At 43.1% G+C, this 25,845-nt stretch overlaps 1 protein-coding gene and 1 long non-coding RNA gene across 3 annotated transcripts in view; one reads left to right on the top strand and one right to left on the bottom strand.

Moving 5' to 3' along the window:
- The window catches only part of LOC140944987 (L-asparaginase-like), a 255,222-nt gene that overhangs the window by 101,175 nt on the left and 128,202 nt on the right, over positions 1-25,845 (bottom strand). The gene's annotated exons all lie outside the window — the stretch shown is intronic.
- Positions 911-25,306, top strand: LOC140944997 (uncharacterized). The gene is made up of 3 exons (XR_012166719.1): positions 911-1,032; positions 1,707-1,811; positions 24,923-25,306. It is a non-coding gene; the product is annotated as an uncharacterized lncRNA (long non-coding RNA).

Below are 25,845 nucleotides of genomic sequence, written 5' to 3'. Positions count from 1 at the left end.
TGCACTCAGGCAAATCATGTACTATACAAAAAGTGTACAAAAATGTGTACTTTTTGTATACACTTTAGTTCCAAATGTATACTACAAAATGTTTTCTTCATAAATGCACACAAGGTATACAATGTGATGTATACTTTAATGTTGGAATTTGTATACATTTTGTGTCATACATTTCTATAAGGGATCAACTCTCTGAGCGGCAACTTTTACCTAAGTAGCCTTGTGGATTTTAGTGCACTGTGGACTAATATTACAGCCGGGGTAACTACCATTTATAATAATACTTAAGTCTTTATTTTAGTTTGATCTTGTCCCCAGGGGCTTCTCGGTTTTGAAAACGAGAAGACGCTAGAAATGAGTTTGCAAATTTTCAGACAAATGGTCTCTATAAGAGTAAAGACACTTAGCAATACAAATTTGGCAGCTTCACGGCATATTGAAATTAAAGAGAAAAGGTTCACTTCCGGTTGACATTGCATCGCTCAAAAACGCCTTTGCTTAAACTCCCTAACGAAATAGGGAGACGAACATGAGTGAAACTTTAAAATAATCCATTGACCCTTGAAATCTTTGGTAGTATAAGCAGTACAAGAGATTTGAATGGAAATAACTGACAAGTGACTTTTGCAGGAATCGTATTAAAGTTGGCCTAACTTTTTCAAGTTTCAATCCATTTCTATCCTTGCCATCCGTAGTAATAGGCGAAAGGAAAAATAGTCAGTGAATAGTAAATTACAAAACTAGACCATTAATCTTTGGAATTCAATTAGTACAAAGACACGTTTTAGCTTAAAGGATAGCAAATAGCGCGAAGTAAACCTTAAAATATCTTTTGCTGTGTCTGTTTGCATTATTTTGAAGTTAAATCCAGATGAGATGACATTTGTTCTGGGTGGTGAGATGGCCTTATTGTGGACTGATCATTACTGCTTCGTAGATCAGTGCTTTCTGTACAAACAAGGAAAACCTGACGCATGGTGGACGTTTGGACCCGAGAGCGATTCACAGTTTACTGAGTCAGTGAGTGGAATTGTAAGTATCTCTGGTTGTAAATACAGTAAATTTCCTCTTATGAGCTTCCCCCCCTCCCCCCCTCCCCCAACTGAAAAGCGCCCCCACTGAGTTACCGGCCCATTTCCCTGTAAACAAAACAATACATCCGGTTATAAGCTCTCCTCCCCCCATGTATAGGTTCCCCCAGTTACAGGTCCATTTACCTGTAAACAACGAAAGACATCCAGATATAAGCCCCCACCCCCCACACCTCCCGAATCTTGCCCCCTTTTTGCTGTAAAATCCCGAGTCCTGGCCTTCGAATAAGAGAAATCCCACATCCCAAAAAACCTATTAAAGACCCTCTGTATCAGGGCCTGATTCCAAGGGACAAGCTCGTCAGGTTTGCCACGCTGGCTCTCTTTAGCAAGTTTGATTAACTGTATTCCAGAATAATAATACGTGGAACTAACTCTCCAAATCTCTTGTTTTACTTTTCATTAGATGGTAAAATCCAGAAATCTCGTGGAGACTTGATTCCGTGCTCATTGCAAACGGCAATGTGCACCGTTTTCTGTTGATTTTAACAACAATGGGTGACAAAATTAGTTGAGATGGTTTGTTCCAAAGGGTCTTTCTATGGCGTTTTACTACCTGGAACTTATATGTGGGGCGACACTTCGATATATGCTAATGAGATATTGAAATTTCAGATTTGGCCCAGTGCCATTGTTGGAGCTGGTTCATTTTGGAATTATCAGTCAAAAGTAACTCCTGATAGCAAAGAGTTCGCGATGATGATAGATACTCAACACAAGGTGAGTCGTTATGTTAGATTTATCGGACAACTTATAACTGTCCTGACCTGATTAGTCAAACGTATTGTCTACTACTGGTAAGGTCACAGAGTACAGTTAAAAGAAACTGAACGAACTTTCTGCACACCCTTCAACCGCCAGAGGGCGCCCGTGTGTAACCACGTTCCTTTTACCACTTGTGACGTCATCAGTTTAACGGTCATTATCAAACCTCGTTTCCACTGTTCTCTCTCTTGCTCCGAGAGAGAATCTTTCTTTCTTGAAGCAAGAGAGAGAACTCTGGGAACGAGGATGGTCATTGTCAACTTTGACACTTAACTTGTGCAGGGGTACAAGATCTTTGCAAAACCATACCCAAATAAGCACCGTTCAGTGAAACATAAACGAGAAAATGGGCAACAAATAATGTAACTTTATCTAGAAAATATTCCAATGAAACTCTTGTTTCACAAGCCTACTGAAATGCCTTGAAATGCATTTCTTGAACTTCGGGGATTTTGCGAAAACCTCTTCCTGCTAAAAATAAAGCACTGTTAATGCCCAGGGACAGAACAAAAGACTTGGGAAAAGCGAATAAATCAAGGAGGAAAAAATTGACTGCGTATGCCCTAACTTCGAAAGTGTAGTTAGGGTTTTTAGCATGAGGATCGAGTAAATTACAAAGCAAACAAAGCGTACCGATTGAATGATAAAACAATTAGTGAGCTCGGTTTGAGAAAAATAAAATGATGGTTTCTTGTTGTCTCACAGATCATTTGCTACGTCCGCCCTTGGCATAGACCAATAATTGATTTGTTCGTAAATGATCGTAACTGACGAAACACATAACTTTTCTCTCCCTCCTCCAATAATTGTTCCTCGCGAAGCGCCGAGCCGCGAGGTTTATAATCTCGTCGCGCGCGAAGCGCGCGTGTATCACTCAAGCATCGCAAGGCCAGCGTGATTTTCCTCTTGGCTATTTAAGCAATAGAAAACGTTTTCCATGTTTGCATAGCCTGATATTAACACGAGAGGGGTTGGGAGAATTCGAGACAGTTATGCAAACCCGAGACGAAGTCGAGGGTTTGCATAACTGTCGAGAATTCTCCCAACGCCTCGAGTGTTTATATCAGGATATGCAAACACTGGAAAAAAGTTTTCTATTGCTTTTATAAATTAACTTTCTCGAGAGAAAACGCAAAACTCTTTGTATGGCACTGATTAAAAGAGAAATTCTTACCAGTCGCAAAGTCTTGTCCACGAAGTTTTGCACGCGCAATCAGTTCTTGTTTTGCAAAACGATGCTTTCCAAAATACGGACTTTTCTCACTTAAAATGTCAGCTTGAGCGAAAAAAAAATCGACATACCTTCTTTGTAACGATTTTCCAAGTTTCAGCCGACGAAGGAATGGATAAATAAAGTAAACTTGTCGAGTTTTGAAGTCGAAATCTTTTTCAAATTCGTGCTTGCGTGATTAGCGCGCGAAAACGAAAACATCTTGACGCCACAACCATGTTTACATACTCTCATGCAAACAGTCCTCTCGGCCAATCAGAGCGCGCGTACTATCTTAGTTATTTTATAAAAATCTATCGAGTTTGGTTGGTGTCCGTCTTGACGTCATCCAGTAGTGACGTCAAAGTGCACTATGGGTTTCCAGGCAACCGATTGCCATCGACCACAAAGCTCTGGGTGTTCTTCTTGAAGACGGTTTTTTTCATCTGTGAATTATAACAATGTTTACGGTCGGTGAGTCACCACCCAGTATCTCAGGTAAATAAAACAGAACAGCAAACTCAACAACGGTGGATTCAACAAGTGGCTGGAAATCCTCGCTGGGAAAGATTTACAAACAAAACTCCGCAAGAGCGAGGACGTCGACTTTAAATTCAGCGCGAGTAACGGCACATCGAAGACAAACACTGTCAACTAGAGACAGAGGTTATACAGCGACCACGAATACTGTTTATAAAATAACTAAGGTTGGAAAAATGGACCCCTTGATATTTCGTCCAGAGATAACCTATTGTATGCTAAGAATCGTGATATAAGTCTTAGGTTCTAGAGTTTTTACATTTTTGAGAAAATTACGAAAAAAACGTCGACAATCCGTGACGCCGAAAAATCACAGAAATGAGGTCAAATTTCATGATCAGATAATCGAATTCGCGTGAAGGCGCATAGCAAATTATGGCTTTCCGTAGTTTATAATTTTATTTAGGAGGTATTGCTGAGCTGCTTTGATGATATTTTAGACTTACAATTGTAATTCCGAATTCCTGGAGAGCAAGCGAAGAGAGCCGAAATTTCTAGACTTTGAAAATCAAAAAATTCCATACCGTTTTCAAACATCTCAAAACATACTCGGTATTATGTAGAATTCTTTCAAAATTCAGTTCTAGCAAGTAGAAGAGCTGTTTTTGAACGTGATATAATTTTTTTGTTGGCAAAAGTTATTTCTGAGGCGAGCGGCCCCGTGTAAGTTGACCCAATTTGACCTTTCGAGGAGATTTTGTTTAACCAGGAAATGTAAACAATTCGATTAGCCTTAGCTCGCTTTCTGAACAAACCATTGAAAAATCCTTCCATTTCCCATTAAAACTACCCAGTAAACCTGAGATAATACTTCGATGACAGCTTACCTTCCAAATGGGTGTTTGAAGGCAAATAATTTTGACGTTCTCAATTAATTTTTCCATTGCTTTCTTGTTGCCGCGCTTTATAATTTAGGGTCATATCTTGACATCGAGCTTGTACGCCGGTTCCAGTCCAAGCTTGTGCAACACTTTTCCGGAAAACCAATCCATATGTTGCAATATCGACCTCTCAGGGAGCAACCTCTTGATATTCATTTAGTTTCTTGTATAATAAGAAAATTGCTAAGCGCAAGACGTAAATCTCGGTCTAGTGAGTGTAACGCAATCCTTCCTTCGTCACTTCCGGACCAGGTGATTAATTTTTTTCTGACGGGGGAGGGGGAAAGAAGTTTTCAAACAATTTCTTTTTCTTGTTGGTGTTGCACGCAATGCATTTAACGGTCCATTACATGGCCACTGTAACAATTTAATTAAGATTTTCCATCATGATATAAACATACACAAGACTTTTTCATGTCCTTTGTTCCAAGTATTTAATACAGTAATTCACTCAATTGCTTTCGCTCAAAATACGTTTTTCCCTTCAAGTTAAAAAGGGACAATTTCCTGTTTTTCTCCTTTGCGCACTCAGCAATTGCTCAGCTCGTTGGGTAGTGGAAAATAGCTAAGAGTTGGTAACCACACCCTATTAACTCGCCCTAGTCCCCTACCCCACCCTTGTGCTAACTTTGAATTTAAAGTGAGTGAAAACAAAATGTATTTGGGGTAAAGGACGGTCCATTCCATTTTCTTTATTAAAGGCGGGGGGGGGGGGGGGGGATACTGGAAGATTTTGAAAACAAAATTGCGCGGGCGCAAGCCGGAAAACAAATTTCCTGCAGAGCAAAAACTTATATAAATCCCCTGCAGCAACTTAGTGACATGGATTCTAAGAAGAAAGTTTATATGACAGTGCTCCCACGATTGACGTACGCTTAGGTTAGGGCTTGGTGTGGTATTTCGGGTACTGAATACTGAAGATGGGGTACTGATACTAAAGAACGTATCCCTATGATTACCCTCCTCCCACCCCCCTACCCCACCCTTGTGCTAACTTTGGGCTTTACTTATCCGCTTGGCAGCGACATGTTTGACAGTACTCCTCAATTTTGTCTGCATAGGGTTGTTTACGTTTGATGGATACATCAACAGCAATGTCAAGCCCGGCGCAAATGTCTCTGAGTTTTGCAACCGATAACTTGGTCGTGCTAAGTTTCCCTCCAGAGGTCATTTCGCATAGGTTATATTTATCCCACATGATGGGGTGTCCTGGAAAAAGTTCCGGAGAAACCTTATTCGTCAATTCTTCGATGGTTGCCTCCTGGGTGGCACATTCAATCTCCTCTTCAAGATCATCATCGTTAAAGGGAGACTTGTTTGCCGCAAGTCTGGAGAAGAATCCAGTGACCTGAGATGCAGTCAGAAACTCTTCACTACTGAACATCCGTTTCCCTTGTGAGTCCACGGCAGACATCATAGAGCGCGCAACTGATGCCGGATCACTTTTTCGTCCTGACCGCTCACCTTGTTGAAATTTCTCAGTCAGGTAGTTCTTTTGCTTGTACGTAAATCTACATCTACGGGAAGCACTTGACTTGAGCGCCCAACCCTTTGGTAACATGTCGTGAGAAGATGGCGGTTCTGCAACTGCGTCCAACTCGGGGACAGCTTCGCATTGCCCCTCAAGCCTTTGAGCATATCCAACAGCAGTTCTATCCAGTAGAGTATATCGCTGAAGAGCACGTTGGTGTTTTTTCCACAGTCTAAATGCCGCTGCATTGATGAATATCTCACAGATGTTTTGACACAACCCTCCTCAGGACAACTGAAGATCGCCGCGTTACTGTCTTCCTCTTCGATATTCACTGGTGGATCTGGATCTCGAACTGATGCTTTTATGCTCCTCTCCTTGACAGATGTAAATGCGCCTGAGTAAGAGCGAGTAACTCCGGTAAGGGTCGGTAGGTCAGATGGGGATGGGCAATGCAATTTGTCTGTAGGGATGAGTTTACCATCGCCGATACCATACGCCCTCCAAACTAGTAGCCCCTCTTCCTTGTACTCGACATTACTGAGCTGACTAATACCCTCTATCTTTGAAGATAGCACCTTCGGGACTTGGACACTCTCACACAATGCTACGTTAACACCAGGAACTCCACCAGAAGAGAGTATCGCGTCCCTCATCTGCTCAGGTGTCTCGATATCATTTCCAGCGTTAAGATAAATCCTCATATGGGACTTAATAGTCGCAGCCTTCCGATCACATGCCGCCTTGCCCCCTTGTGGATCAGAAAAATCTAGACGCCTGATCTTGACACCTTCTTCATGGCCAAGGGCTGCTGCACAGACGAGAGTGGTTCCACAGTGGTAGCAGCCGGCATTATCCTGCCGATAACAGACGGTCTTGAGCCCAGGCATGGCGATCTTGAGTTGCCGAATAACATCGGCCATAACGGCAAGGACTGCGCAGCTGTCTTGAGTACAGGACTTGAAAATGTGTGCGAACGTTAGCATCTGCAACTCCCCTCCTTCTCGTCTTGTGGCAACTGTCAAATGCCATGGGATCCCGCGTTTACCGAACCAGTCGGTCTGACTTTCTCTATACTTCCGAGGAAGATATTTCATTGCCCAATCTTTAACAATTAAAACAGACGACTCATCAATCGCTTCCAAAAGTTGTACTCTGGCGCCATCCTGATTGACGGAACGGAGGAGATGAGACTTCCACGCCAATATAGCGGTCTTTGCATTCTTGACTCGGAAAACAAGTTCTTCCTTCGTGTTGGATGTCATGTTTTGACTTTGCGCAACCAAACCTTCCTCGATATCATTTAGAGTTGACACCAATGTAGCGCAGCGCTCACACACGTCACTGTGATCGTGATCACATGTGGCCTGGAACGAAGGCTCCTTCGGGTTGCTTAAAGCGTATGACCTGCAGTGATCAGCTACTGTAGAACTCTGGGAAACGTGGACCTGCAATAAACGTTTGAAAAAAGTTATAATTAAGAAGCGCTGCTTTAAAGAGAACTAAGTAGAAAGATTGAGAAAATTTCAAATGACTGTCAGACTTGCGTTCACTTCATTTTCCTATTGATTGAGGGGCTTGGTCTGTTGTCAGTGAGCCAATCAAATGGCGAACTAAACCCAAACGCACGTTTAATCATGTCACTACTAAACGCAAGTCAGACATACTTCGCCTCCTGATTGATTTGTTGTTTAATGGGTTCCTCTCCTGGTTGGCTGCGTTTAGTTGCGGTTTGTTCTACAACAGTCAAGTGAAATCCGCTCTAATATATTGTTATCATATGTTTCGTATGGACCGACTGGCACGCCCATTGAGTTAGTTCTTTGTAGTAATCGGCCTTTGAGTGCCGGACAGTAGAACCATGAAACTGACAAATATGTAGAGGTAAATAGCGCCAACTGAACAAAATAACACAATAGAAGTGATGCTATTTAATGGTATTTCGATTAAACTGCTAGCAAGTGGTAGAGGGTGTTTTTTTAAAGCGAAAAACCCGGAGTGTGTGATCGCAGACGCTATATTGGACGCACAAGACAAAGATCTGGGGCGAGTGACATAGCGAGGTGGAGGGATCTGCCTAGCGGGGGTCACACCCACCTTAAAGTCGCTTTTAAGGTACCGCTTGCTTGCGCGTAGATTATTTTCCTGCTGTTTCGCCCACCCCATGCCTTGTCCTACATCTCCAAGGGTTTCAACAACATCACACAGATCGTCAAATGCTTCCGCACCTGCAGAACTAACATAATCGAGACCTTGAACCGATGTCCGAACAGACGCAGCGCACGTGCTCAAAATCCACAGAAGAGTAGCGCGGCTTAGTGGCGTGAACCCAGACTCTTGGCAGTAAGTCATATACTGGATGACTATTCGCTCTGGGATAATCATCCGTATGACGTTTGGAACCTTGATAGTCTCCTTCGTCGATAACATGATTGTTCTTTCGCCAAAAGGCAAATCTTGGATAATATGGGGACTAGTGATGAACGCTATGAAGTGGTCGATTTGAGTGGTGGATACTCTCATCCTTGGCGTCGGAACTTTTAACACCGGTGCCCCCCTTCCATATACTAAGCAGTGGCGTCTGGCCTCAGTGAAACGATACTGAGATAAATCGGGTGTCCAGTGTCGCAGCTGATTCAGTGTCAACTTATCAGCCATAATGGACAGGACTTGCCGACGCGTCTCCCAGCTGTCGGCTGCGCGGTAGCACTCGGCGAGTGCGCTCATCATGGTTTCGTCGACTGAACTGCTTGTGGCTTCCTCTCCATTACATTGTAAGGTTCTTTGTATGACACCAGAGGAATAGACTGCCTTGAAGAGAGAACCACTATCACTTGGAGCTATGTCTTGTAAAAGTGTAGATAGACCTTGACCTGCCTTCCGCACGTAGTAGCGTCGTGTTCTTTTACTTGCTTCTTCCCAAGGCCGCTGTAGCCGAGAACGAATGGGACTGATTCCTCGAGTGCGCAAATAATCATTGAGTGGGTCAGTGGTCTTGGACTTTGGTTCGGGCTTTGTTGTAGCTGGTGTGCTGTCAAAGGAGATCTCCTCAGAGGAGGACGAGTCGTCGCTAGGTGGTAAATAGAAGCTTTCTCCTGGAGTAGCTGGGGTTCCGTGTTCAGGACGAGTACGAGTCGTCTCCTCAGCCTAGAACAGCAACGTCAACTGTTATATTGCGCACGGTTCATGAGACTTTTCCATGTTGATACCGTAAATCCTCTATTAAGCTCCCCCTCCCTCTCTAATAAGCTCCCCCTTTTCAGAGGAGGAAAGTTAATAAGCCCCCCTCTCTATTAAGTATCTCCCTCCTCCTCCCCCAATCCTTATTCTTCCCAAAAAAATTAACGATTAACGTGGACTGATCAATAATGGTTTATTCATAAAAATTACCAAAGAACATGAGGCCGAAAGCACAGTTTTGAAGAATAAGAATTTTGTTTGTTACTTTTAGGCTCCCACAAGTGAATTAAATACTTTTCACAGTGACTTTAATTGTACAACGCGTAAGTCTACCCTGTCTCATACCACGGTATTTTTGCTACAGGTGATGCGCTTCGCTGAATTAAATAAGCCCCCCCTCTCTTTTAAATCCCCCCTCTCTATTAAGCCCCCCTCAAAAGTGCGTGAAAAAAATAAGCCCCCGGGGGGCTTAATAGAGGATTTACGGTATATAGGAAACAAGGCGCGGCATAAATGATTGAAAATCTTTAGAAACAACCATAACAATAGCTTCGCTAAGTATAATTAGGGGGTCTGATTAAAAAAGGGCGATGGAGAATCAGAGTTTTATGGTAACTCAATGAAATTCAGACTTTGATCCTGTGTATAGTTACATATAAAATCAGTGGTATGTGCGAAACTCCCAAAACAGCTAGAACTTACCAAAGTAAGCTCATGAATACTCTCTGAAAGGGCAATAAGTTGTGGGTCTTGGCAATCGGCTCTGACCTGTTCTCCAAGAGTTATCCTACATTCACTACACATTCCTTAAAAAAGATAAAACAATAATAAATATTGAATAATGATTCAATTTTAGTGTTCAGCATTGCTCTTTCGAATGTGACTTGGCTTTTATGAAATGTAATGTAGCACTGCAGTCTATAGATTTTATTCGAATGGATACTTACCAGAGCCGACTGGAAGAAATATCCCAGAAACACGCAAGATTAATCTGGAGATGTCTTTACTGATTCCACGATCCGTAGTACGGGATTTGCGGACGTGCTTCGACAGCTGGGCTGGTATACGGCAACGCGCCAAACCCCTTCGCCACCCAATGCCCAGCGAAGAACGATGAGCGGGACAAATATCCATGTCAGAAATATTGGAAGGGAAACTGAAAATTGAAGACCTTGCTAGAATCAGTTCTACTTTAGTGTCTACGCCGCTGCCGGTCATCAGCCCTAGAGAGCTTTTGTGGCGCGATATGTCTTTGTTACAAGTTAGCAAGGGAACTAAATCTTGGACTTTAGTGCTTCGAGGGTCTTGACTGCATTGGCCACCAACTAGCCGCTGAAACGAGCAATTTCTCTCCATCCTCCAATCTTTCAACCGATGACGCAGAGCAAATGACTCAATTTCGGCAGAAGTAAACACATGCGTGCTAATTACTCGGGATGCCGAATTGTAAATAATGTTTGATTTCAAAATGTTTTTTTTTCCCTTTTTGACAAAGTGAGCGCTCAAGGTTACACAATACACTTCAAAAGGCCTAAACTCATTTTCCTGTGCATACTCTTTAGTATCTTTGTAAAGTTGTAAAGATTTTAATCCGCGTAATAAGATTTGCCGAATTTAACAAAAAGTTAGGAGCCTCGCACGTGCTAGCTTCGCTTATCGGGCGAGCGATCGAAAAGTTCGATTTTAAAAGATCACAGCTCGAACGCCGTGAGAATTCTATATTTCGAACTTTTTTAGAGGTAAACAAACCGTTTGCCACAGATCTACTTGCGTTTGGTAATTATCTGTTTTAAACTTAGATCTCTCTCGATGGAACCTCTCAAAACAGTGTTACGTGCTCTTTTCTCGTACGAAAAGAAACATGTCTTGTGCGAACCCAAAAGCAAATCATTTTCAGCTTTCAAAGGGATAATTTTCGAGAATCATATAAAAGCGTGCGTCTACTTCTGCGTCAAAAGGTATCTTGTTGAACATAATTCCTAAGAAGCTAGATGCGCCATGAAGGGAACCTATTTGTGTGTTCACCTGCCATGGGCAAATTGGTAAATGCAATTAATATAAATTACAAAAACTCGCTTTGCGGCCAATAACTAGCCCTTTTTTAGATATATATTACTATTTCCTTTTATCTAGCTTTACGAAATCATTAGCAATGGAACTGCCCAGGCATTTGACTTTTGGAGCTAAAACTAGATAGGATTCCTAGTTTGTTGCACAGTCACTAGAAAATGGGAAAAGTAAATGTGATGCGTGTATAAACACCGATTCAAAGTAATGCTACAAAGAACTCTCTTTCGAAATAGGCTTGTGATTACAAATAAAAAAGTTACAAAAAACCAAAACGAAAACATTGTATGCTAGTAAGGAAGAAAATGAAGAAATGAGCAAGAGCAAGACAAAAATATCCACGCGGATGTATTTGCGGCACGTGATCACCTAGATGTAAATATTGCGTGACATCGATCTGGGTCTATTTTTCAGTTCAATTAGTTCCTTCACTTCTTGCCTCTTTTCATTAGAAATATTCAATACAAAACACAATAGATACCCAGAGGATGCTTATATGCAAGACATGGATCCAGGTCCAGCAAAAATATTGCACAAGCCAGAGAAAGATGACACTTAGACAGTGCCGTGGCCGCGTATGAAAAGTCCGGTGGCTGAGCACGGCAGCAAGACACAGGAAAATTAGTGAAGAACATCATTATTATCATTATCATTTATTAATATAAATTATTTGCCTTCAAACACCCATTTGCAAGGTAAGCTGTCATCGAAGTATTATCTCAGGTTTACTGGGTAGTTTTAATGGGAAATGGCAGGGTTTTTCAATGGTTTGCTCAGAAAGCGAGCTTAGGCTAGTCGAATTGTTTACATTTCCTGGTTAAACAAAATCTCTTGAAAAGGTCAAATTGGGTCATCTTGCATGGGGCCGCTCGCCTCAGAAATAACTTTTGCCAAGAAAAAAATTATATCACGTTCAAAAACAGCTCTTCTACTTGCTAGAATTGAATTTTGAAAGGATTCTACATAATACCGAGTATGTTTTGAGATGTTTGAAAACGGTATGGAAGTTTTGATTTTCAAAGTCTAGAAATTCCGGCTCTCTTCGCTTGCTCTCCAGGAATTCGGAATTACAATTGTAAGTCTAAAATATCATCAAAGCAGCTCAGCAATACCTCCTAAATAAAATTATAAACTAAGGAAAACCATAATTTGCTATGCGCCTTCACGCGAATTCGATTATCTGATCATGAAATTTGACCTCATTTCTGTGATTTTTCGGCTTCACGGATTGTTGACGGTTTTTCGTAATTTTCTCAAAAATGTAAAAACTCTAGAACCTAAAACTTAAATCACGATTCTTAGCATACCATAGGTTACTTCTGGACGAAATATCAAGGGGTCCATTTTTCCGACCTTGTGCCACCCCTCACGCGGTGGTTAGGGAGAGTGGCTCTTAAGTGAGAAAAGTCCGTATTTTGGAAAGCATCTTTTTGCAAAACAAGAACTGATTGCGCGTGCAAAACTTCGTGGACAAGACTTTGCGACTGGTAAGAATTTCTCTTTTAATCAGTGCCATACAAAGAGTTTTGCGTTTTCTCTCGAGAAAGTTATTTTATGAAAGCAATAGAAAACTTTTTTCCTGTGTGTTAGTGACATTTCGAGTTGCGTTACATTATGTACGTCCTGACAATTATCACGTGTTTCGGTCATGTGACGTTGTGGTTGAATTCGGACTCTTGGATGGAACTTGACTCGAGACTTGTCGAGATTTGTCGAGATAGTTTAGTTTTGTTTTGTTAAGAGCTTACAGTCTTGGAATAGAAACAACATTTTGGTCCTTCGAACCGGATATTCGCATTGGTGTAATAATTGGACAATCGGAACCAGTATTGTGGAATTTGCAAGGGACTCGTTCGAACTTGGAAACATTTGGCGGGAAGTCCATCGAGAATTGAAGCTGGAGGAATTATGGATGGAAAAATAGAAGAGTTAAAGAAAGAAAAAAGAACTCTCAAGACAAGTATTACGAAGCATCTGAACGAATTAGCTGCAGAATTATCGACGAAAACGCCAAACAAGGAAAATGTCACGGCAAAACTGCAGGACATCGACAAGCGACGGGATGAATTGTTGGAGCTGTTGGACTCGCTTCAAACCTTGTACGGAGATAATAAGCATGCATCGCTGGCGACTTCAACAGGTGATGAAGCGGATAAAATGATAGATCGTGTGGATAACGAGACAAAGGAAGCTCGGCTTTTCTTATCGCGAAGTAACAGCAAGGAAAGCGAAGGAAATAACACAAGCCAGATCGGCACATTTGAGAGCGCACATGGCAAAGATGGTCACGTGGTCGACGCAAACAAACAGCTTGAGCGGATTCGAATCCCAAAGTTTTCGGGCGACAAGAAAGAATATCAGTCGTGGTGGGCAGCGTTTTCCAGTTGTGTGGATGAAACAAATTTGTCGGCTCAGTTTAAAATGTTGCGGCTCGAAAGTTGTTTAGTAGGAGAGGCGGCCGAAACGGTGAAAGGGCTTGGTTACTCGGATCATGCCTATGAAGCAGCTAAGGCGAGGTTGAATCGAAAGTATGGGGGAAACAGGCGACAGGTTCAAGCCCATATCGATGAGCTACGTAAGATGAGGCCAATAAACGCTGATAATCCGAGAGAGCTAGAAAGATTTGCCGACATAGTGGAGAGGACTGTGGTTTCTTTAAAGGAAAATAAGAAGTTTGCTGACCTGGAAGGAGGAACATTGTACGCAATTGTGCTGAAAAAAATTCCTCAAGCTCTACTTAGCCAGTACTATCGATGGATTAAAGAAAAGGGAAGCTTGGAGTCTCTTGAAGAGCTGCGTCGCTGGGTTGCTGAGGAAGCTGAGTACCAGGTACAAGCATCAGAAATTAAGCATGGTTTGTCCAGTGTTGGAAGTGTACGAGGAAAGAGCTCAACTAAGTCTTATTTTGGGACCACAGAAGAGAAACGTGATCGTCCCTGTAAAGTGTGCAACCAAAAACACCCAATTTGGAAATGTGATATGTTCAAGGGAATGGAACATAGAAAGAAGTGGGAGACGGCGAAGAAGCTTGGACTGTGTTACCGTTGCTTGGGGAAAGGGCACCTTGGTGACTCATGTACTTGGAACAGAGAGTGTGGAATTGACGGATGCAAGGACAGACACCATCGGTTACTTCACGAGGAGAAAGTAGCTTCTGGGTCCATGGAGGGGAAGGCTGACACACCCGTGACAGAGGAAAACAAGTCCAGTACGTATGAAACAGTGCAAGAACACGCACAGAGGAGTATTGCCTTGCGTACTGTTCCTGTCATTCTGAAACATGAGGAGAGACGCTTGCAAGTTAATTGTTTCTTGGACGAAGGCAGTGATACTTCGTATGTTAATGAGGATGTGGTAGAGGAACTGGGGTTGTATGGTAGGAAGGAAAAAGTAATTATCAATGTTGCAAATGGACAGAAGGTCAATTTAATGTCAGCAACCATGGAGATTGGCTTGGAGAGTCTAGATGGTCGGGTGGACACAGTGATTGTGGCGAAAACATCTAATAACATCTGTGGTGGGATGAAACCCACCAACTGGCTGCAAATCAAAGACCAGTGGAAACATTTGAGAGACATTCCTTTTCCTAAGCTTGGAAAAAGGAGTAAAATTGACGTTCTTATTGGTTCAGATTATTACAACCTGCTGTTTCCTATGAAAGAGGTTCGTGGAGGCGACAATGAACCTAGTGCCAGACTGTGTCCATTAGGGTGGACAGCAATTGGTACCATTGGTACATCTGAGGGACTTGGAACAAGTAACACTGGTTACCTGAACACCTACCGCATAAGGCAGTCAGAGTGTAGTGATGGAGATCTGAATTATCTGCTGAAACAGTTTTGGAGCCTTGAGGCTATTGGGATCACACCGCAGGTGGAGCAACCACTTTCCCCTGAAGAGAAACTAGCCTTTGCTAAAGTGAACGAATCAATCAGGTTTGATGGTGAAAGATATGAAGTTGCGGTGCCTTGGAAACATGAAAGACCAGAATTACCGCCAAACCGACAGATGGCAGAGAAACGCCTTCACACAGTTGAGAAGAAGTTAATGCAAGATGAGAAGCTGGCACAGGCTTACCAATCAGTGGTTGATGACTACTTAAGTAAAGGATATATCCGAGAAATCCCAGAGGATGAGCCAAAACCACCATCAGAATGGTTCCTTCCACATTTCCCTGTGGTAAGGCCAGAGAAGGCCACAACCAAAGTTCGGGTTGTTTTCGATGGCTCAGCTCAGCAAAATGGAAAGAGTTTGAACAGTGAATCACTACCAGGTCCTAAGTTGCAAAGTGACATTGTGGACGTTTTAGTTAAGTTTAGAAAAGAGCCAGTTGCATTGGCTGGTGATGTGAGCCAAATGTATCACCAGATACTTCTTAGACCAGAGGACAGGGCTCTGCACAGATTCTTATACAGGAACTTGGACAGTGGGGATACACCAAAGGTTTATGAGTTTAAGAGGTTTATTTTTGGAGGGTGTTATTGCCCTTTTTGTGTCCAGTTTGCTTGGCAACATCATGCCAGACTTCACAAGGAGACTTACCCATTGGGAGCTAATGCAGTTCTAGAACACTGTTACATGGATGATCTGATGCCATCCGCACCTACGGTGGATGATGCGAAGGATACAAGAAAGCAGCTAACCGAATTAGGAGACTTGGCTGGTTTTCACATCCGCAAATGGATCTCTAATGAACCGGATGTAATTGCTGACATTGTGGAAGAAGATCTTGCTTCCGAGATAGACTTGGAGAAGAGAGAATTGCCAACAACCAAGACCCTGGGTGTCCTGTGGGCCGCCACAGACGACAAATTTTCCTTTAGACACTCATTACAGTTGGATGGATTTGAATTCACCAAGAGGAATGTTTTGAGGCGAACAGCATCAGTTTACGACCCATTAGGCTTCTTATCACCTTATGTAATCAGGTCCAAGTTGTTGATACAAAAGGCTTGGCTGGAGGCACGGGATTGGGATGAACTGTTGCCAACACATCATCAGCGAGAATGGACAAAGTGGTTTCGAGAATTGAAAGACCTTGAACTTGTAAAAATCCCAAGGTGTTTGAAAGACCCAAGTCCTAAGGTGGAAGAACTGAGTATTCATACATTCAGTGACGCCTCAGAGAACGCATACACAGCTGTAGTTTACGCGCGTCATGTGTATGAGGGTGGCAACATTACTGCTCGAATGATCATGTCAAAGTCTAGGCTTGCACCATTGAAAGCAGTGAGCATCCCCAGATTAGAGCTTTTGGGTGCTCTAGTCGGATTACGATTAACAAGACAAGTTTGCTCTGCACTCAAGATACCTACAAATGGAGTGACATACTGGGTGGACAGTATGAATGTGGGGTACTGGATCCAAGGTGAAAGTAGAGAGTATAAGCCGTTCATAGCCCATCGTGTTGGAGAAATTCATGAGTTCTCTGCTCCTAATCAGTGGCGCTATGTTCCTACGGGTGTAAACCCCGCCGACCTTGGAACAAGAGGCCTGACAGTGGAAGAGTTAGCAAGCGCAGATTTATGGTGGAATGGGCCCGAATTTCTGAAAAAGTCAAGACAAGACTGGCCAGAGTGCAAGTTTGACAAGCCAACGTCAACAGAGAACCTTGAACTTAAAGGAACAAAAGAATCAGGCACAAAGGATGCTACCAGTTACCAAATAATTGGAGAAGGTGAAGAAACGGCTAGCGTCAAAGAGGTGTGGCGATTGGACCCCTCAAGATACTCGAAATGGTATCGAGTCAAAACAAAAGGAGAAGTGGAAATTGGGTTGTCTTTAGTTCGCGTGACAGCGTGGGTGCGCCGATTTACAGACAATTGTAGGAAACCAGAGGAGCAAAGAGAGAAGAGTGAACTGAAGCCATTGGAGCTCCAAAACGCTGAGGAATTTATCATTCGGCAGGTTCAGTCTAAGGTGTACTCAGCGGAGATAGAGCCATTGAGAAGGAACAAGGAAATCCTAAGAGGAAGTACATTGGCACGATTTAATCCAGTATTAGTTAATGGCATTTTGAGGTCCAACACCAGACTACGGCATGCGGACGATCTCCCATATGATGTTAAGTGTCCAATCATACTGCCTAAGAGGAATCATGTCACAGGACTGATCGTTAAGTACTACCATGAATCAGAGGGTCATCAAATGGGGCTTAACTATACGATTAATCATGTACGGGAGAAATACTTAGTGGTCCATGTTCGTGAACAAGTGAAACGAGTCATGAGAGAATGTTTTGAGTGTGCGAGACGATTTCGATCAAAGCCAGCTCACCAGCAAATGGCGCCGTTACCGAAGAGTAGACTGCAGCAATCCTCCAGACCTTTCGAGAGCTGTGCAGTAGACTTTGGAGGACCTTTCTTAACTAAGCAAGGACGTGGAAGAGTGCGAGCTAAGCGCTATTTGTGTTTGTTTCTCTGTTTGAAGACCCATTGTTGCCACTTAGAGATGGCGTCGTCTTTGGACACTGATGCATTTCTTAACGCTTTTGTCAGAATGACTGCGCGGAGGGGATGGCCGCAGCAAATGTTAAGTGACAATGGAACGAACTTTGTAAGCGCATCGAGGGAACTGCGAGACCTAGTCTCAGCTATAGACCAAGACAAACTACAACGGATGACCTCCAATAAAGGAGTGAGTTGGAAATGGAATCCACCTGCAGCGCCACATTTTGGTGGAGTCTTTGAATCTATGATCAAGGCAGCAAAGCGAGCTATTTTTGCTGTCCTCGGTGATGCAGAAGTTAATGATGAGGAGTTGGAGACAATCTTCATTGGCGTAGAAAGTCTGCTGAATTCGAGACCTTTAACAGCTGTGAGTGACGACCCTAACGACGACCGCGTCTTGACTCCAAATCACTTTCTGATCGGGCAGATAGGTGGTGATTTTGTACCAGAGAGCGTCGACACCGAGCCATTTAATCCCAGAAAGCGCTGGAGAAGACTACAAGAGCTCACAAGACATGTCTGGAACCGATGGATGAAAGAATACTTACCGCAGATTGGATCAAGACAGAAGTGGTACTTTCGTAACGACAATTTGCGGGTTGGAGATGTTGTCGTTGTTATCGATCCCGGAACAGTGAGGAGACAGTGGAATGTTGGGCGTATCGAGCAGACGTACCCTGGCCCCGATGGCCTTGTGCGAGTGGTGGACGTACGGGTTAATGGCAAGACCCTTAAGCGACCAATAACTAGAATCTCCCCGCTGGAGATTCGGGCACCGAACTGTAATCAGATTAATGTGTAACAAGAACACTTCGGAGAACTATGATCTAGAGCTAAAGATGTATTTCAGTTAAAATGTATTCGAATTTCAGCTTCCCTGTAATTCGGGAGGGGAAGAAATGTTAGTGACATTTCGAGTTGCGTTACATTATGTACGTCCTGACAATTATCACGTGTTTCGGTCATGTGACGTTGTGGTTGAATTCGGACTCTTGGATGGAACTTGACTCGAGACTTGTCGAGATTTGTCGAGATAGTTTAGTTTTGTTTTGTTAAGAGCTTACAGTCTTGGAATAGAAACAACACTGTGTTTGCATATCCTGATATAAACACTCGAGGCGTTGGGAGAATTCTCGACAGTTATGCAAACCCTTGACTTCGTCTCGGGTTTGCATAACTGTCTCGAATTCTCCCAACCCCTCTCGTGTTAATATCAGGCTATGCAAACATGGAAAACGTTTTCTATTGCTTAAATGTAAAGAGTTAGCAACAAAATACTACAGTTACACTGCAAAACAAGCCTACGAAGAGAGGGAACATCGACTGCCGACGTTTCAGTATTCCGTCAATAGAATTCGCGAGGAGAGGCAAGTTTACAGTCAAAATTATCTTCTTCGATGCAACGATAGGAAGCAAGAATTACACCATCTGTAAAATCGACACGAGGAGTATCTTTGCAACGGACTGAGGACAGCCGATCAGCCTTTTCACCGTTTTACAGTAAGCTTTATTTTACAATGAACAGTTTACAACACTGATAATGTGTGACATGTAGGGAGGCGTTACATTTTGTAAACAATCTTTACTGGGCAAACTTTTTCGTTTAAGCTTACAATTTTCATTCAATTTCCTTCACAAGTAAAATAAATGTATGTATAGCAGCCTTATACATAAACCCAGCTGTGTCTTTTAAGTCAAACATGACAAAAATTTGTTATTGCTGCCCCCCTGTATTTTTGTTCCTATATTATTCGAAAACAACATAGTATTTCGGATATCCTCAGAATATTAGTGTGTGACATGGTTGCCATGCCAGGAACGTTAATTCCTTTCGCTGTTAGGGAAAATTTAACAGGTCACTCATAAAATTTCACTCTTTCAAAGAAGTCAGACAGAGGTGACATATTCACAGAAATAAAACATCTGTTCCATTGGCAGATGAAGACTGTTTCAAGAAATTAAACGACATGCAAGCAGATCTATATTTATGTAGGGTTTTCCATAAGATCAATCCATCCTGCACTTAGCTTTACATTCACCAGAAATGTGTGTAATACAGGGAAAGTGTTCATTTGCCTCGTCTCAGTCTGGGAAATTAAGAATCTATGGCTCTGGCACTGTCTCAACAAGCTCTTGCATGTTTAGAATTGAGACCAATGGAGAAACTGATGACCTTCAACATTTCATACAAATTCACTCTTGCATAGGGATTTGTTTCTTATACATGTACACGAGTAACTATGAACACTTGCCTAACTGGTAAAAAATTGGTACTTTTTACAAGGATTCAGTTCTTTAAGGTGAATGCCCACACGTACAATAATCATAAATCATGATCACTTTAGTAATTCTCATGAACTGCATCCTTAATGACATTGCTACTCGTAATTTTCTATTTCAGTGATTATGTTTGCACTTTACTGTTACAAACAATAGTTGTCAAGTGTGATTATGTACCAAAAAAAGTGCAAACTCTTTTATAGCTGTAGTTCGCCGAACAATAAATTTTTTCTCCAATTAGCAGCATTTAGTTGTTGTTTTTAGTGCAGCATTATGTCCTAGAATTGCCATCCACTCACTTCTACTGACACATTTCACAAATAATTATTGCACTTAAGGGTGAGCTTTTATTAAGCAAATGCAACTGAATACTAGCCGGCAGTTATCCACTATCACCCCCATTTCCTTTTGACCGTAATTACACACATTTAGGACGGTCAAATGGAGTGAACATGGGGGATGGGACCTGTGGTAAATGACATTGCGAACTGAGCTATGAACTAAGAACATTCGAACTGCGAGTTTTGTGATAATTCGTGTAGTGTATATGAAGTGAGATTCGTCCTTATATAAGAGCCTGCAATCCTCGTGGTTGTAGTTTTACCGCCATGTTGCATGGAATGAGATTTGGTGATTAAAGCCTGATTTTTCCGGCAAACGTCTTCCTTAGTTCACTACAATTTAATCACCAATCTCAATGGACAAAGTACTCAGACCGGAGCGCTTGGAAACGGACCCTAACAGTGGCGAAGCTTCGAAAGAATGGCTACATTGGAAACGAACGTTCGATAACTTCTTGGCTGTCCTACCGCAGGATGACCTCGATAAGCTTTCGGTATTGGCAAACTTTGTGTCTCCCTCAATTTTTCAACACATCGAGGAGTGCACAGAGTATGAAGCAGCGGTGGGAATATTACAAGCACTTTTTGTGAAGCCTCGGAATGAAATATTTGCCCGCCATTTACTTGGGACGAGGTGCCAACAACCTCACGAAACGCTGGATGAATTTCTTCGATCTCTGAAGACACTTAGCAAGAATTGCAATTTCCAAAGTGTTACTGCCTCTAAATACCGCGAGAAAAGGATCCGGGACGCTTTCATTACTGGGCTACGTTCACCTTCGATACGTCAGAGGTTATTGGAGAACAATACGCTAGATTTAAAGACTATGTTTGATCAAGCTCGGTCTCTAGAGTTGGCTATGCGTAATTCCGAATCCTACGCTAGTCCTCCTTTGTCTGTAAATGCAGCAGTTCCACTCACCGCTACGGAGGATCAGGAGCAGATAGATTCTGGCACACTAGCTGCAGTAGGATCAGATGCCTCTACTTGTTTCTTCTGTGGAAACAGTAACCACCCTCGTTCAAGATGTCCTGCCCGAGATGCAGTTTGCTCTAAATGTCAGACAAAGGGCCATTTTGCAAAAGTTTGCCGTTCGAAGAAGATCAGCAAGAACAAAGTTTCGGCTGCAGCCTGGTCTCCCACACTTGCCACAGTGGGTGCCCCTGAATCCCTGTCAAAGTCTTTGGGAACTGTTGCTGTCGAAGGTTTGGAAGTCGACGCCCTATTTGACAGTGGCAGCACTGAAAGTTTTATTCATCCAAGGTTGGTGGAGAAGGCCGCTCTCACCATTCATCCTTCATCTGGTACAGTATCCATGGCTACCTCAGTGTCTAGTACAGTCAGTATCACTGGTACGTGTACCGCTAACCTCACCTACCAAGGACGTGAATATGCAGGTTACCGTCTGTCCGTCTTGCCTGGACTTTGTGCTGACCTAATCCTTGGTCTTGATTTCCAATCCCAGCATTCGAGTGTCACTTTCCATTACGGGGGCTCCGAACCACCTTTGGCCATCTGTGGTTTTAACACGTTGAATATAGATCCACCTGAGCCGTTTGCGAATCTGGTGGCAAACTGCCATCTAATTGCCTCGAAGTCTCGAAGATATAGTCGGGAGGATTCCGCCTTTATTGATGAAGAAGTGAAACGACTACTCAAAGAAGGCATCATAGAGCCGAGCCTTTCACCATGGCGTGCTCAGGTCGTTGTGACTAAGGATGAAAATCACAGGAAGAGGCTAGCAATCGACTACTCACAAACAATTAACCGATTCACACTTCTAGATGCTTTCCCATTGCCCAGAATAACCGACATGGTCAACAAGATCGCCCAGTACAGAGTCTTCAGCACCATTGATCTTCGAAGTGCGTATCATCAAGTGCCGCTCAAGGAAGAAGACAAGCCTTACACAGCCTTTGAAGCCCGAGGCAACCTCTATCAGTTCACTCGCCTGCCCTTCGGGGTTACCAATGGAGTAGCCTGTTTTCAGAGGGAGATGATGAAGTTTGTAGATGAGAATGGTCTTGAGGCGAGCTTCCCCTACCTTGACAACGTTACTATTTGCGGCAAGGACCAAGAGGATCATGACGCTAACTTGAAACAGTTCCTTGAAGCTGCTGAACGCAAGAACCTCTGTTATAACACTGAAAAGTGTATTTTCTCAACCCGGTGCCTTCCCATCTTTGGATACATCATCGAAGAGGGTACCATACGGCCAGATCCTGATCGTTTACGACCCCTTTGAGAACTCCCCATTCCACACGACCCAAGGTCCATGAGCAGGTGTCTCGGATTATTCTCCTATTATTCACAATGGATCCCAAAGTTCTCGGATCGAATCAAGCCAATTGCCTCTTGCAAGACATTCCCTTTGCCCCCACCAGCTGTTGAAGCATTCGAGAGCCTCAAGAAGACGATAGAAGACGCTGTTGTCACTGCTATTGACGAGACTATTCCCTTTGAGGTTGAAACCGATGCTTCCGAGGTAGCATTAGCGGCCACTCTTAACCAGAATGGAAAACCTGTTGCCTTCTTCTCACGAACTCTTCAAGGCAGTGAACTGAAGCATGCATCCATGGAGAAAGAGGCCCAGGCCATAATAGAAGCGGTGAGGCATTGGAGACATTTCCTTGCTGGAAGGCACTTCATCCTGAAAACTGACCAGAAATGAGTGTCTTACATGTTCGACAAGCAACACCGAGGGAAGATAAAGAACGAGAAATTCCTGCGTTGGAGACTGGAACTCTCCTGGTTCAGCTTTGATATCGTCTATCGGCCAGGTAGAGATAATGTCCCAGCAGATACACTATCCAGGGCTATGTGTGCCATGGCCACTGAAGATTCCCTCTTCAAGCTTCATGAGGCTCTCTGCCATCCAGGCATCACCAGACTAAATCACTTCGTGAGAACCAAGAACTTACCTTACTCCCTTGAGGAGATTAAGAAGATGACAAGCCGGTGCCCTGTATGCTGTGAATGCAGACCTCAGTTCCATCGCCCAGAGAAGGTTCCCCTTATCAAAGCCACTCAGCCATTCGAGAGAATCAACATCGACTTCAAAGGCCCCCTTCCCACTAATAACGGAAACAAGTACTTCCTTATGGTTGTTGATGAGTACTCCAGGTTCCCGTTTGTTTTCCCATGCCCTGATGTGTCTACGAACACAGTTATTAAGTGCCTTACATCGCTGTTCTCACTTGTTGGAATGCCAGCATATGTCCATTCAGACCGCGGAGCTTCATTTATGAGCAGAGAGCTGCGCGAATTCCTGACTTCGAAAGGGGTGGCTTCAAGTCGAACTACCAGTTACAACCCAGAAGGAAATGGTCAAGCGGAGAGATGCAATGGTGTGATATGGAAAGCAGTTACTATGAGTTTGAAATCCAAGAACCTACCTCTCAGGAACTGGCAAGATGTCCTCCCGGATGTGCTACACTCCGTCCGCTCTCTTTTGTGTACTGCCACCAATGAAACTCCACATGAGCGATTCTTTGGTTTCTCACGCCGATCGTCCGCTGGCGCCTCCATTCCTACCTGGCTAGCGACACCTGGGCCACTGTACATGAAACGTCAGGTACGCACAAGCAAGATGGACTCTCTGGTGGAAGAGGTGGAACTACTCCAAGCAAACCCTCACTACGCGCATTACGTTATCCTGATGGTAGGGAGACAACAGTAGCCACGAAGCACCTTGCGCCGAAGGGCCAAGTTGTTGAGACCCAGCCAGCACCAGAATGTATTCCCGTGGAAGCAGAGAACTTGCCAGTTGACACATCTGTGGGTGTTTCGCTTGATGCAGAACCATCGTCTGCGCCCGAACCTCCACCTGAACCTCAACCTGAACTTACACCTGCACGGAATGTGGAACCTGCACCTGTTCGTCGCTCCCAACGAATTCGTCGTCCAGTAGTTAGACTCAATCTTTAAGGACAGGGTGAATGTGGTAAATGACATTGCGAACTGAGCTATGAACTAGGAACATTCGAACTGCGAGTTTTGTGATAATTCGTGTAGTGTATATGAAGTGAGATTCGTCCTTATATAAGAGCCTGCAATCCTCGTGGTTGTAGTTTTACCGCCATGTTGCATGGAATGATATTTGGTGATTAAAGCCTGATTTTTCCGGCAAACGTCTTCCTTAGTTCACTACAGGACCTATGCAGCATTCGCTAACAACAGCAACCCCATTTAAATTTCAGAGCACTAGGTTCAAATTTAACCCACAGGAGATTAAGTACATCTCAGCTTCCAATATTAGATCCACCCTCCCCAGTTACATGATTTACTTCATTTCTTTCCTGTCATCCCACTCCTTATGGATTCCCCCCGAGCTTCGCGAGGTTCTGCGATACACGTATTTCTAGTTAATTGTTTGTTCTTGTAGAGAATGGTGCAGCATGGCATCCTTACTTGTCCTTCCGAGTGTAAATGTGACGTCCTCACTAGATGTGGTCAAAAGTATCCACAGCCCTATTGACTAATTCTTAGAATAAGTTAGCTTAGGAAGAGTGATTTTATGTGGCATATTTTATTTATCTTATTGGGAACTCCACACACTGAAAGGTTTAGAGCTTAAAATTTGGCTTAAGTTATTGCGACAAAATACTTGTTAGAATAGTTCTTGATGTGCTCTTTCGTGTGTTCAGGTTTTCTAAAGCGTCTTTAAATGCCCTGCACTGACATCTTCATTCATAACATTTTGAATTTTCTACGCCATCTTGGCATTGAGACGTATGGAACGTTGCCATGGCAATTTTGTAATGTGACAAGTGAAATTATAAATTAACGCTGAAATTTCGTGCCAAAATTAAGGAGTAATCTATCACCCATGAAGTGATATCACCCTTGACGGTGTTGGTTCCCCCCCACCGGGTTGTCATGGTTACCTCCCGTGCTGCCTTGCGGCTCCCTTCTTTTGACTAGGCTACTTCCCCACACCCATTTCTACTGGCGAGGGGTTTAATCAAGGACTAGCTTAGCCACGTCATGTTTTCTGCCTCTTGAATTTTTTGGCTAAATTTTTCAAGTTTGTCTTTCCCATCCATGCTTATGTCCTTAACCATCCTTAATTTATTATAATGGCTAATAACTCTGTGCATGAATTTTTCTTTTCCTTGCAAGTCCGTTTGCAAGATATCTTTTTGAAATAAATTTATATACATATAACCAAAATTATTAGACGTTGTACTTAGTGAGTGCCTTCTCATTGGCTAAGAGCCTACAGTTTATTTTAAAAATAAGCGCAACCTACAGATTAGTTAATTATCTGCTGGCAGATCACTGACTTGTCTGCAGTTTGCGCGCACAATGCATGATTTCCAAGAGCAATGTCAAACTATGTTCCGTGCGACGGTGTGTTGTTATTTTCTTCAAAACAATGTGTGATTAGTTTAACTTTTTGTAATACCCGGAATAATCTAGGTCCCGGTAAGTGTTATAAGCCTCAGCCTTCGGCTTGGCTGGCAACTCCTAGACCTTTGATTATTCCGGATATCACAAAATCTCATTCAATAGGTGTTCAATATAGGCACTGGTGAACATGACCATGTTTGGAAATATGATTAAAATT

The sequence above is a fragment of the Porites lutea genome, chromosome 7 (assembly GCF_958299795.1).
Source record: "Porites lutea chromosome 7, jaPorLute2.1, whole genome shotgun sequence".
In the NCBI taxonomy this organism is placed as follows: domain Eukaryota; kingdom Metazoa; phylum Cnidaria; class Anthozoa; order Scleractinia; family Poritidae; genus Porites; species Porites lutea.
The sequence above is the reverse complement of the archived record's forward strand: the minus strand, read 5'-3'. Positions and strand labels throughout refer to the sequence as shown.